Here is a 13834-nt window from a genome sequence, read left to right as displayed (position 1 = left end):
GGTGCGTTCTATGACAAAAAAAGCCCTGAGTATATGTGTGCAAAATGTTGGGAGTGAAGGAAAAGCTAATATCACACCTGCTGATATGTCATGCCTCCAGCATTCTGCATATGCAAGCAGCTTGTATGCATGGAATAAAATATACACATGTTCTGATCACATGAGACCCCCAGCACATATTTTTTGCACATCAGTTAAAGGTGTGCACAAGACCCTAGTCTTTTGTCTTTTTAAACCAAGGATAAAAATCAGCAGAAATCTGTAGCTGGTGGACAAACATTCACAGGGTGCGGTCTTAGGAGTCCTACAGTTCTATGCCGGCTGGAGAATTCTGGGAGTTGTAAGACTTACATTCTGTCTAAACATGCAGAGGACTGTGTCTTAAGGACACTTAAGTTTCACAAGCAATGAAGCGAATTGTTTCATCAGCAATCACAAAAGAATTGGACATTCCAAAAGCTTGTGACAGAGCAAACAGTATATAAAAGGTTTTAATAATAAGCAAATAAATCTTGGTGAGCACTAAAGCATAGAAGTGGCCACCAATCAGTCTTTGATGCGTCTCTTCTGTTAAAATGGGTGTATGTTTTCCAAATGCTTAGTTTCTTGACTTTATAATACCTACTTAAGGCATGTCTTTGAGTTCATTGTTTCACTGATTAAGGCAAAAATGCATCCCAAGGACAGTAGTTCCTACCTATAAAATGGACAGATCCATATTACAACAGCTTGGCTCATCTTGGTCTTTGACCAGCCATTCTACACTCACTTCTCTAGTCCCTGCATTCTGCCTAAAAGCATTTATAATGCTTTTAAGCACAAGTAAATACACCTTGCACATTGGCCATGTGTCCCTGTACATTCACAGAAACGTCCTTTATTTCTGTCCATGAACTAGTGAGAGGGAATGAAAGGAGCTCCACTGCTCCCAACGGAACAATCCAGAGGGAGCCATCAGGTGCAAATAATCCTTGATCTGTTTGTCCCAGTACACAAAGTGCAAAAAATGAGATTGGAAGAACCTCATGCCTCTTCCCTCTGGCACTTTCATCACCATATTTGCTCTGCTTAGTGGCCAATATTGAAAACTGGGGATTATATATTTCTGGAACACAGACAATTAAGGAACACATAGCATAGACCAGCTGCATATTACAAGATTCATTTGAAGATTCTGTAAGTATGATGTCCCTTCTTCTGCTTATGTTTTATTGAGCCCTCTGTGTGACTTTAATACCACCACTTCATGTTCTTGCCCCAGTCCACTTTGTAACAAAAAGCAAGGAAGCGACACCTGACAGTCAGAATTATAGACACTAAGTAAAATTTCTGCCAAAAATAGTTCTCTTCTCTTCTCTTTCTTGGCTAAATAGACTTTTTAATCTGCATTCCCTGCAAAATGTGCTATGGTCCAGCCCAGGATAGTCAGAAATCAACATAGTATGATATAGCTAGAGCAGATGGTGGGTTTTCCTTCTCGTTTGAAAACAAACAAAAACAGGACAATCATTGTGACTTCCGTCAAAAAACCAATGAGAAGAATAATTTGGAACCAGCATCTAAAATTCTGAAAAATGTGTTCATTGGTGCTGTTTACAAGAAAGATGAAATTATTCATGTTGTATGAAGGGCTGGTGGCTAAAAGGTAGACACAAAGAAAGTCAATAGCTGATCTTCACTGATATTTCAATGAAAATGCAAAGGACCTGCCATACCAGAGCACAGAAATGTGAAAGGAGCTGATTGTGGAGCTGCCTGAAACTTGAGCTTCTTAATGTGATGAAAAATAAAATGTTTTCCTTGTAGCAAGATGATTTTCTTAAATCATAATATCAATACATAAATAAATAAATCTTGCAATGGTGCAAATGCATTCTGTAGGTGTCTTTTAGTGATACCAACTTTTAAAATGTCTTGTTATGCTGCTCCCAGGAAAAGGGAATGTTTTGTGAATGTATAGATCACTGGATTAATCCAGCATTTTTTAACATGGCTATTCCTCCTCCCAGCCTGGAAAGTTTTGGGTGGAGATCCAGATGTCCGGGTGCTGAGACTGGTCTTGCTTGGATCACTAGTAAACCCAGCCCAACCCTCACCAGGGCTTGCTCAATTCCTGCACCCACTTTCCCTCAGACCAGAGTAAGAGTCTCTGGTTGTGGTTTGGGGGCCAAGTATCTATTTGTACGTATCAGCAGGGTTTCTTTCCATCTATAACTTTTTGAAAACCACCACACATGCCCCTGTTCAGAGCATATTTTGATAATCCTGTATTGAAATTAAGAAGTCAAGTGTCGTCATTGCTAGCGCAGTTTGGAATCCAAAGGAATAGGATGAGCTATTGCCACTTGCTAGAGGCCATTGGAAGCCACTTTTATATCTTCGACAGAGACATCTGAGGTTCAGTGGTACAGCCCGAAACTGTGGTACTGAGGGACCTATTTCTGGTGACAAATCACAGCCTGCTAATGGTGAATGCCAAATCCTGAAAGCTACATCTGATAGCTATGATCTTATGGTCCCTGGGAGGAAATGTTCCTCCCGTTTTCTCATCACACTAGAACCCGGAGATCACCATGTAAAGCAAAACGGTGGAGATTCAGAATGAACACCTGACTTGTGGTAGAAACAGCTTCCACAAGATGTGTCAATTGCTTTCAAAGGGAAGGAGACAAATCCATAGAGGGTAAGGCTAATGCCTGTGACTAGTAATGATGGCTACATTCTACCTCCAGTATCAGAACTGGCATGCCTCTGGCTACCCATTGCTGGGAAGGTTCTCTTGGGAGCTTCCATGGGACCTCTGGTGGCCAGTGTGAGAAACAAGCAGCAGGACTGGATCAGCTTTTGGTCTGCTCCAACCAAAACATCCCTCCTCGCCCCTGCAGACTGAAGGCCTATATGCTAAGCACAGAAGCTCACTTAGCACTTGGAATATTTCCAGGAATCACAGAAATATTTTTTCCTGCCATCACAGGACAAGGACCAGTACTTCGAGCAGCCCAATCTCTGCTCTAAGCAGCTCGATCTCTTTCTAATACGTTAAATAGACTTCTTTTCTATAAATGCAGAGCTTGTATAATCTCAAACACTGCGAGCCACTTCTTTCCAGAATTTCTCTCTCTCTCTCTCTGCTTTTTCCTGATGGTTTGGCATTGGGTCTTGGTTTATTTTAATGCTCTCTCCCAGTGTTCAAGCTTCCTAAGATGGCAACATTGTTCTGGAGATCAGGTTAAATTAGGCACAATTAACAAAACTCATCAATTCCACATGTCCAAGGCACCAGCTGAGTAAGCAAACCCTGCTTACTTAGTGCAGCTTCATTCCAAACTCTTAGCTACCATTTTCCAGTTTTTCTTAAGTGTGAGACATGAACCATGTGAGTGGTCCTAGCCATAGATCCTTTTTATATCGAAGTGATTCCTCTCTTGATTTATGCAGTGCAAGAGGGTCGTGCAAGAGGGTCACAGCTGCCGTCACGGTTCCAGAGTTTACAACGAAGACTGCTGGTCCTACCACTTTCCTGAAGCTAAACAAGACCTTCATAATTAATACATAATGAAGCATCCTCTTTTTAGGGAAAATCACCAGCCCAACCACAGCATGATAATCAGCCAGAAATTTACAGTTGCAGCCTTTCCAGACGTCTAAACATGTGTTTCCCACTTGGCACTGTAGTCAGCCTATGGCTTGTGGTTCTGCGTTCGCATTAGACAACAGCTGCAAAGCAGCGCTGTAATAAAAATGGCTTTAAATTATTGGAATCGTGTCATTTAATATTCTGTGCCACTATTTCAATGTCTACAGCACATTTCTGACCATGGCAGGAGCAGTTGTACAGCTAGATAATTTTATTTCTTTGAAAGATTTATATACTAGCATACATCAACAAAAAGAGTTTTAAAAGAATCTTAATGGTGATGGAAATGGCAATAGAGGTCCAACCACACTGCCAAAACAGATTAGTGAAATCTGAGAGGACATTTCCCTCCAGATAAGATGGTAACTGGATTGAATTATGCTTTTTTCCTTTTTTTAAAGTGACTGCTAGGGCCCACTTTTGCATGAAAGCCTGCAACCTGATTGCATTCCAAATGTATTTAGGGTGAGCCAAGGTCATAAGAACATCCCCTCCACATCTTCCAAAATTAAGTTTCTTGTATTTTTCTGACCATGCACAGTCAGGAATGGAGTGACAAGATACAAGTTCAGGGGCAATCAAGTGAGGCTGTTTGTAGACCTCTGAGCTTGGAGGCTGACAGGCATCCTATGAGGAATACGCAGGTGAAGATCATCTTCTCTCCTCCGAGCCACAGAAGATGTGCAACTATTAGAGACAAGAAGTATTCATTTCTCCCTGCAGTTCCTACTTAGAAAAAGAAAGAAAGAAAAGGTGAGCCCTCCAGAATGGGAAGGGATACCCTTAAAAGGCAAAAACAGAGACAAGACACCTGGCAATAATATAAGAGGGGACAGAAGATAGAAAGTGACCTTAATCTAGGCTCCATCAAGCATAGGAAATGGATGATAGCATTGCATCTCTCTCTCTCTCTCTCTCTCTCTCTCTCTCTCTCTCTCTCTCTCTCACACACACACACACACACACACACACACACATGAATCCATTGCAACAGGTTTTGCTCTGTGCTCCACCCACCTCTGATAATCAACATTTGCTCAGTTTAATGGTCAGTGTAAGGACAGGATATTTATTCTGGCACAGAAATGACTAAGCTAACAGGAATATTTGAATACCACACATTTCCTAAGAAATCCTGTAAGTATAAATCTTATAGATGAGGATATTTTCTGTTAGGCTCGACCCACCTGGCACAAGATTAGTATAATAGAATGATATCAGTTGTGTACTAAAGTTAGCATAATAGAAGGCTTTGTGTATTGAGTTGGCATAATAGGAGGCTTCGTGTATTAAAATAGACTAATAGGGGGTTTATCAGTTGCCCCAGGCATATACAGAGTGTTACTTCAGAAAATGGGCAAGGTTTATCAAAGGCGTAAAAACTTAAAAGGATAGGCTAACTGCAAACCGCTCCACTTCTGTATCAAAATATAGACTAACCGCAAACCCTCTCGCTTCTGTATCATGCTAGCTCGCTTAGGATGCCAATAACAATTTTCCATTTGTTTGCAACAAGGTATAAAAACTCCACTGTCCATCTACTGAGGACCGGCACTCATCCTATCCTTGTGTGATAGTGCTGGTACCTGCGCAGGTAATAAAAAAACTCCTCTTAAAAATACCAACTGGTCTCTGGTCTCATCTGTAAAACCGTGGGACATAACATTTTCCTCTACCTTCTCCTTTACCAGTTGCATGCTGAGGTACACTGAGTGCTTCTAAATGGAGCATTTTTTGAGGTGTGGAATCCCCAAACTGGATGTATGTTTTTGCTGTTTTGACAGGGAAATTACTCAGGCCTCTGAGCTTGTTCTTCAATTCTGGGTTGTCTGACCTTTGATGGCAGTGTTGTGTTACCAATCAGATGAAGATTGGGAATTGCCCAGGGGCACTTTGCTCCCAGGGGAAGCTGGCGCCGGCCACCCCTTTCTCATTCTGTTTGCCAGAGAAGCATTCCCAACCGAAGCCCTCAAAGCAGGGACACCTCTGTGGCAAGCCAGAGCAAGAAAGGGCTGGCGAGGGAAGCTGCTGCAGCACGCAACACACAAGCGGGCCCCGCCACTGCTTCTCGCCTGCTGCTCATGCGAGACGGGCAGCATGGGGGAATCCACTGCCGCACGGGCCCCCAATCCACCACTGCTGCCCCCTCAGCTGCTTCTCAAGGAGCTCTGCTCTGCTCTGGCATGCACCGAGGGCAGAGGGAGAATCAACTGGCAACTCTGCTCCTCTCTGCAGCACTGTTGAGCAGATTATCTCCTCTGCAGCTGGTTCCCTTGAGCATGTGAGGAGCTTTGTTTCTGGGAAACAGAAGGGGTGAGGCAGGGGAATCTGCCAGCCCCAGCTGGCAGCATCCACCACCCGCCCCTGAGCCCCTGGTGCTCGTTCACGGGAAGGCCTTCACTTACAGGGGGGATGCTGCTGCTTTCCGCAGCACTGCCCAGCTGATTTCTGTGTGTTTGGCCCGAGCAAGGATTGGGCGCCCCCCACCCCACTTGAGCAGTCCCCTCTGGAGCAGGAGGGGAGGGCAGCCGACCAGCTGCTTGTCCTCTCTCCTGTACTTCAGGGCGTGAGCCCTGTTTCTGCAGAATAGACTGTCAGAGTACTGCAGAGAGCCAAACTCAGCTTGAGGTCACAGCAGTCACAGCAATCAAGCAGCTTCGTTCCTCCCCACGGTGTCTCCTGGGCAGCCCTCTGGACAAGAATAAGGGAAGGAAATGGTGGACTGGAGGACAGTTACCATGATGAGCCTGATCATCTTTGGCACACCCCTGCAAAAAAGGGCACACAGTGGAAACCAGGCAGGATTGCTCCTTGTGATCTTTGGTGTGGGTGACATCACTCCGACCAGGTGGGTGGATTTACACAATCCAACAAACCATGGTGGCTTTTTATCTCTGTTGGTTTGTCATGCCATCTGTTGGAAAAGTCCAAATAAATCCTCAAATAAAAATATTTGCTTTTTCATGTCTTTTCATATAAAATCTTACCACAGTTCCCTTGCTTCTCTCCCCTCAAAGGGGCTAGATCTTTTTGCCCAGCTGCACATGCCTGGGAAAAGCAGGTAGCCCCAGCAGCTCCATTATTCATGCATTTTCTTGCAGAATCAGACAAGCCATTGGGGAAACTGCGCTTCCTTTGCAATGTAAAATTACCCAGCCAGCTCACTTGTGTTAAGGAATTCTGTATCTCTGATTGCAAAATCCACAACATTTTAAACCCATTAGATTTCTATAGCTCCTGATTATTTTATTTATCTGTTATCCAAGCCTTTGATGAGTCACAATGTTTTTCTTGATGGCTATAATGGTTTCCCAATGTTCCTGTACTATTCCCCATTCTCCTTGCCTTCTCACCCATTCAGAATCTCATCACTGCCTTGAAACTATGTAGGTGATTCACAACATATAAAAAAAAACTCTTTCTGCACTCTCAAAACCTGTAGCCAGTTGGCATCCTGGCTACCCAGCAGGGCTGCTATAGTTTTGTCCCTGTCCTGGGTGAGCTTGCAATAAACTGCTGAGGTTTGCATGTGGCATCTTCCGTGTGGATCCAAGCATGTGTTCACACCTTCTGCTAATCCGAGATTCCCTGTCCCCGGCGGTATCTTGGCAGAGTACATTTGACTTTAGAAACCCCCAGACAGGAACTGTGCTCTGCTCCTTGGTTCTTGGCACCATAATGGCTCATTTCTTATCTAAACCCAGGAAACACAACTCACTGTGGTACCAAGGCCAGCACCAGAGCACAGCTTGGCAACTGGCCCTGTTGCCACTCCTGCAACGTGGCTACCCAGGGAGTGCCACAGACAGCTGCAGTTTTGCGTGGCTCTCAGAGGTATCTCACTACACCTGCCTCCTGCCCCAAAGACCTTCTTTGGAGCAGAACAGCACCACTAAGAATCAGCTGAGTAGCAATGCCCAGTTGCGGACTGCACCACTCAGCAGCCCTCCACACAAACACACTCATGGGAAATTGTGAATAGAGTCCATGTATTTCTGAGTTTGCAGTGTGATTCACCAACCAAATGAAATTGTCCAACAACATACACACACGGAATGCATACTTTCTGGAAAGGCACGCAAACATGCTATAATGAATGGGAGAATGACGCTGCTCCTCCGCGCTGCAGGAAGGAAGGACCTTCGCGTGCAAGCAGCCGCACGCTGCCATGCCGCGCCGCGCCACCGACGGAGGCCAGTACCACCGGCCAGCACGCAGGTCCGGTTCGGGTTGCCCCGCCCCCCCCCCACACAGGTGAGCGCGTGTGGGACTGGGAGGGGCCTCGGAAGCGCCCGCGGACACAAAGCGCGGCTGGCGGCCAAAGGGCGGTCGCCGCCGTTTGGGAGCCATTCAGGGGCCGAGCGGGGGGCTGGGCTGGCCAGGGGCTTTGGTTGAAATTGACCTGCCTGCAGTTGTATATTAGGGAAGGGGGATTTTTTTTCCTTCTCTTCTTTTCTGTTCTTTAACTGCTTTTATAGTTTTATCCTGTTTAATCTGTTTTTATGGAGTCGTCACTGGCCATGTCGACGTTTATGTTTCCTTGGGAGCACACGGGCGCTGCCATTGGCGTGGTCATGGGCAATGGACGTAACAGCAGTGGGGGCTTAACGTGTCCACGTAGAAGAAGGAGGGACGGATGGCTGACACCTGTCCCTCTTTCTGGTTCTTCCCCCACCCAGAGGGTGCCAGGTAGCCTTGTCAACCACCCCTCGGGCCTGACGGTGCTGCTGATCAATGCCAGTTCAGTCAATAATAAATCTTCCCTCATCCATGACTTGATTGTGGATGAGGGGGCTGACCTGGCTTGCATAACGGAGACCTCGGCGGGAGAGGGAGGGGATGTTGCCCTCTCTCAACTGTGCCTGCCCGGGTATCTGGTTCAGCACTGCTCATGCCCAGAGGGGAGGGGAGGGGAGGGGGGTCGCTTTGGTTTACTGAGCCTCCATCTCTCTCACGGGACTTCCGGTCTCTTCAAGGCCAGGGCTGGAGTGCCTCTACTTGGTGTTGGGCGAATGAGACAGAATGGGGATTCTGTTGGTGTACCGTGCACCCTTCTGCCCAACAGTCTCCCTATCTGAGCTGACGGAGACCGTCTCGGACCTGGTGTTGAAGACCCCTAGGATGTTGGTCCTGGGGGACTTCAATCTCCATGCTGAGTCTGGTCTAACCGGGTCGGCTCAGGAATTCATGGCCTCCATGACGGCCATGGGGCTGTCTCAACATGTCTCCGGCCTGACCCATGAACGTGGACACACTCTGGACCTCGTTTTCTCGACGGGGCAGGAAGAGGGTGACCTGAGGGTGGGAAATTTATGTTTGACTCCCCTGTCATGGTCAGATCACTTCCTGGTGAGGTTTGTGCTCGAGAGTGACCTCTCCTTCTGTAAGGGTGCGGATCCGATTGTGTGGGTCCGCCCCCGGAGCCGGATGGACCCGGATGGATTCCTGAAAGCCCTGGGGGAATTTCCAGCTGACAAGACTGGCGCTCCTGTTGAGGCTTTGGTCGATCTGTGGAACAGGGAGATGACCAGGGCTGTGGACACGATCGCTCCTAAGTGTCCTCTCCCACTGGGCAGAGCTCGCTCTTCCCCTTGGTATACACCTGAATTGCGGGAGATGAAGCAGGTGGGGAGATGGCTAGAGCATAGGTGGAGGAAATCACGGGATGAATCTGACCGAACACACTTGAAAGCCCACTATCAGGCCTATACTGTGGCGGTGAAGGCAGCAAAAAAGAAGTTTTTTTCCACTTCCATTGCCTCCTCACAATGCCATCCGGTGGAGCTTTTTCGAGTGGTGCAAGGCCTGGTTCGCCCGGGTCCTAAGGAAGATCCGGTTCCACCCTCAAAGGCCCGCTGTGACAACTTTGCCAGGCATTTCAGGGAGAAAATCGCTCAGATTCGTCACGAGCTGGACTCCACTAATGAATCAGAGGTTTCTGGGGAGACGCCAATGCTGCCGTCTGGTCCAGAATTATTGGATGAATTTCAGTTATTGCGGCCCGATGATGTGGACAAGGTGCTTGGACGAGTACGTCCCACCACTTGCCTATTGGACCTTGCCCGTCTTGGTTAATAAATAATTCCAAGCACGGGATTGGGATCTGGATCTTGGAAGTGGTTAACGCTTCTCTGAGGGAGGGTCGGGTGCCTGCCCCTTTAAAGGAGGCGGTAGTCCGACCGGTCCTGAAGAAAGCGTCACTGGATCCAGAGATGGCCACTAACTATAGACCAGTGGCCAACATCCTGTTTCTGGGCAAGGTATTGGAGCGGGTGGTGGCGGGACAACTCCAAGCACTCTTGGATGAAACTGATTATCTGGACCCATTTCAGTCCGGCTTCAGACCTGGGTACGGTACTGAATCTGCCTTGGTCGCCCTGTACGATGACCTGTGCAGGGAGAAGGACAGGGGAAGTGCGTCCCTGTTGGTTCTTCTGGACCTCTCAGCGGCTTTTGATACCATCAACCATGGTATCCTTCTGGATAGGCTAGCAGGATTGGGGGTCAGAGGCACTGCTTTGCAGTGGTTCCGCTCCTATCTCAATGGTCGATTCCAGAAGGTAGTGCTGGGGGACTATGGCTCTGCGCCATGGCAGCTATGCCATGGAGTACCGCAGGGGTCCATTTTGTCCCCTTTGCTGTTTAACATCTATATGAAACCGCTGGGAGAGGTCATCAGGAGGTGTGGGCTACGGAATCATCAGTACGCTGATGATACCCAGCTCTACCTCTCATTTTCCACTAATCCAGGTGAGGCAGTGGCTGTGCTGAACCAGTGCTTGGCTGAGGTAATGGGCTGGATAAGAGCCAATAAACTGAAGCTCAATCCAGACAAGACGGAGGTCCTGTTGGTTGGCGGATCGGGCTTCAGAGAGGGTGGATTTGACCTGGCCCTGAACGGGGTTGCACTCCCTCTTAGGGACAAGGTCCGCAGCTTAGGAGTACTCCTCAACCCGGAGCTTTCATTGGAAGCTCAGGTGACAGCAGTGGCGAGGAGCGCTTTCCTTCAGCTTCGGCTGATTAATCAGCTGCGCCCCTACCTGGAGTATGACTGCCTGGCAATGGTGACACAAGCGCTGGTGACTTCCCGCCTTGACTTCTGTAACGCACTTTACGTGGGGCTTCCCTTGAAGACGGTCCGGATATTTTCAACTGGTTCAAAATAGAGCTGCCAGGTTGCTGATGGGGACGGAGCGTTATGTTCACATGATTCCAGTCCTCCGACAGCTTCACTGGCTTCCCATTGAAGTCAGGGCCAATTCAAGGTGTTGGTTATGACCTATAAAGCCCTAAACGGCTTGGGACCTGGTTACCTGAAGGAGCGCTTACATCCATATATGCCCGACCGCCCCTTGAGATCTGCGGGAGAGGCCCTTCTCCGGGAACCCTCCGTGAAAGGAATCAGGAGGGTAGGTACTCGGAGGAGGGCTTTCTCTGTGGTGGCGCCCAATCTATGGAATGTGCTCCCCAGAGAGGTCTGCCTGGCGCCGTCGTTATTTGTTTTTCGGCGCCAGGTGAAGACCTTTTTATTTAAATGTCATTTTAATTGTTAACAATATTTACTTATTTATCTGGCCAGGGCGACTTCTTTTCTTTTCTTTTATAACTTTTATTTTATAACTTCTTTTATATCGTTTATATTTTTTATTTATTTTATATTATTAATTTTAATTTTATATGGTTATTTTTATATTGTAGTGTATTTTATTGTGTTGTAAGCCGCCCCGAGGCTTCGGCAAGGGGCGGCATAGAAATGTTCTAATAATAATAATAAAAAGAAGAATGTACATTTGGGATCAAAACCATGTATGAAAATAGAAATGTTCAAAAGAAAAAGGACTGCAGTCTGAACTGAGCACAAGACAGAACAAGGTCGAGGTGGGAAGTGGAGAACCTCAAAGGAACTGGGTTTGGTTTGTGTGCAGGCACATAGGCTCGGGGCCAGCCGGTATTGGCTCAGGCCACCTCAGCTCTAAGTCATCTCAGATTTTGAGACCATCATAACTTCAGACTCAAACTTCTTTTTCTGCAGAATGGGAGGCCCTATTGAAGCTTGAAGCACAAGGGCCCTTTTCATACATACATGTATGCATGCATGCATACATGCATATGTGGACTTCTGGATCTTGGGTCCCTTAGCTACCTGGAGAAAAGAAAAAGGTGGGTGGATGAGGCTGTCAGGAATGGGGCAATCTTCCACACAACATGATTAGAAAGAATACCTCTTGTAAATGTGACTGCAAGCTTAGGAATATATGAGCCTTGTCCCAGAATGTGCTCCTATTTGAGCATTGCAAGTGGGGCATGTCCTGATCAAAACCACATCAAAATGAAACACTCATGCCCCTCAATTTATCATAATGAAATGCAGCTCATAAACTCACTGCAATGCAGAAGAGCTTGCCTGCTTAAGATTGTGGGTGGGAATGTGGTGGGGTCATTGCCAGTCAGACAGGCAGATTTGGCTTGAGAAGCAACAGAAGATGGGCAAGAGAGGAGAGAGAAGGGCAATCTTCCAATGAACAGGGATGGGAACGCAGGGCTGGAGAGGTCTCAAGCTCATTTCCTTGCTGTAAAAGGGGCCAAAAACATTCTGATGGTTTGGGAACTTGTGAAGAGCCTTACATAGCACGTTGGTGATTTTATATGTTTAAATTAGACCTGTGGGCAAATTCCTCACCCTATTTGTGGGCAGATTAATTGGGAGGAAGAGTTTGCTGGATTTCTCCAGGTGAAGGAAAGGTTATCCCTCAGTGGCTCAGGTAGTCATCAGTAAGGGCAGCAGCAAACCCTTTTTTTAATTCCCAAAGGAGTCCTCCCCTCCATTGCAGCAGCTGTAGAAGACTATTCCATTGTCCAGCCTCTTGTGTACTCTGTAACTCAGTTGCTAAGTATTTTGCAACTTAATAAACATGTGTGTTTAACCAGGTTCTCTAAATTACACCACTGTTTGCTCTGCTTCTTCCAGTTGTTTGATAATCCACCACAAACTAAATGATATGCTTTTGACTTTGAAGATCAATGTCAGAGAAAATTTGAGTCTAACTGACCTGGGTTCTTCCTTGCAGAAACCCACAAAACATCCGTCCGTTTGATTCCTTAGCTGAATGAGCAAGATGGGCACGGTTGGGACAAATTGTGGCAGGTAGGTGTGTCTCCAGCTGAACTAAAAGGTACCACTATGCTCTGAGGGAACATGTCCCTGAGCGCAAGTCATCCAAAAGCAGCCCATGAAAGGGAACTCAGATTCCCAACAGAATCTGTTTGTCTGATGTGGAAAGAGTTTGCTGGAAAAGATAAACCTTTGCTCTGATCACATTTCACAACCCTTGCTCCATTTTTCAAGGTTCTTTCGCTCCTACCTCACTCTGAGGGGTGCTTTCGTCCCTATTCCCTGCCCCAAGGGTTAGTATGACAATCTCCTGATCTGCCACAAGGTATTCTGCTTCTAAATTGGTGCCTGATGTGAGTAATAGACAGGATAAGGGCAAAGAAACTGAACATTAATCCAGAAAAGACAGAAGTGCTTTAGGGCAGTTAAAAGGCAGAACAGGGAATAGTGATTTAACACATGTTAACACATGATGACCAGGGTAATCGACATGATCGCTCCTAAGCGTCCTCTCCCACCTAGCAGAGCCCGCTCGGCACCATGGTATACACCTGAGTTGCGGGCAATGAAGCAGGCTGGGAGACGATTAGAGCGCAGGTGGAGGAAATCTCGGGACGAATCTGGCTGAACACACGCACTCATTATCGAGCCTATGCTGTGGCAGTGAGGGCAGCGAAGAGGCAGTTCTTCTCTGCTTCCATTGCTTCCTCACAGTGCTGTCCGGCGGAGCTTTTCCGAATAGTGCGAGGCCTAACACACGCTGACCAGGAAAATGACGTGGTCGCACCTGTGGCAGCCCACTGTGATGACTTTCCTCAGCACTTTAAGGAAAAAATCGCTCAGATTCGCCACGATCTGGACTCCACAGTTGGTACTGCTCCAGTACAGGAAGTGTCCAGCGCTCCGTCTGGTCCATCTTTAATGGATGAGTTTCAGTTATTGCGGCCTGATGATGTGGACAAGGTGCTTGGAATGGTACATCCAACCACCTGTCTTTTTGACCCTTGTCCTTCCTGGCTACTTAAGGAGGCCAGTTACAGGATTGGTCCCTGGGTCCAGGAGGTTATTAATGGCTCACTGAGGGA

This window comes from Varanus komodoensis, unplaced genomic scaffold (assembly GCF_004798865.1).
Source record: "Varanus komodoensis strain SLA01 unplaced genomic scaffold, ASM479886v1 scaffold3, whole genome shotgun sequence".
NCBI classification, from domain to species: domain Eukaryota; kingdom Metazoa; phylum Chordata; class Lepidosauria; order Squamata; family Varanidae; genus Varanus; species Varanus komodoensis.
Note: the sequence above shows the minus strand (reverse complement) of the source record.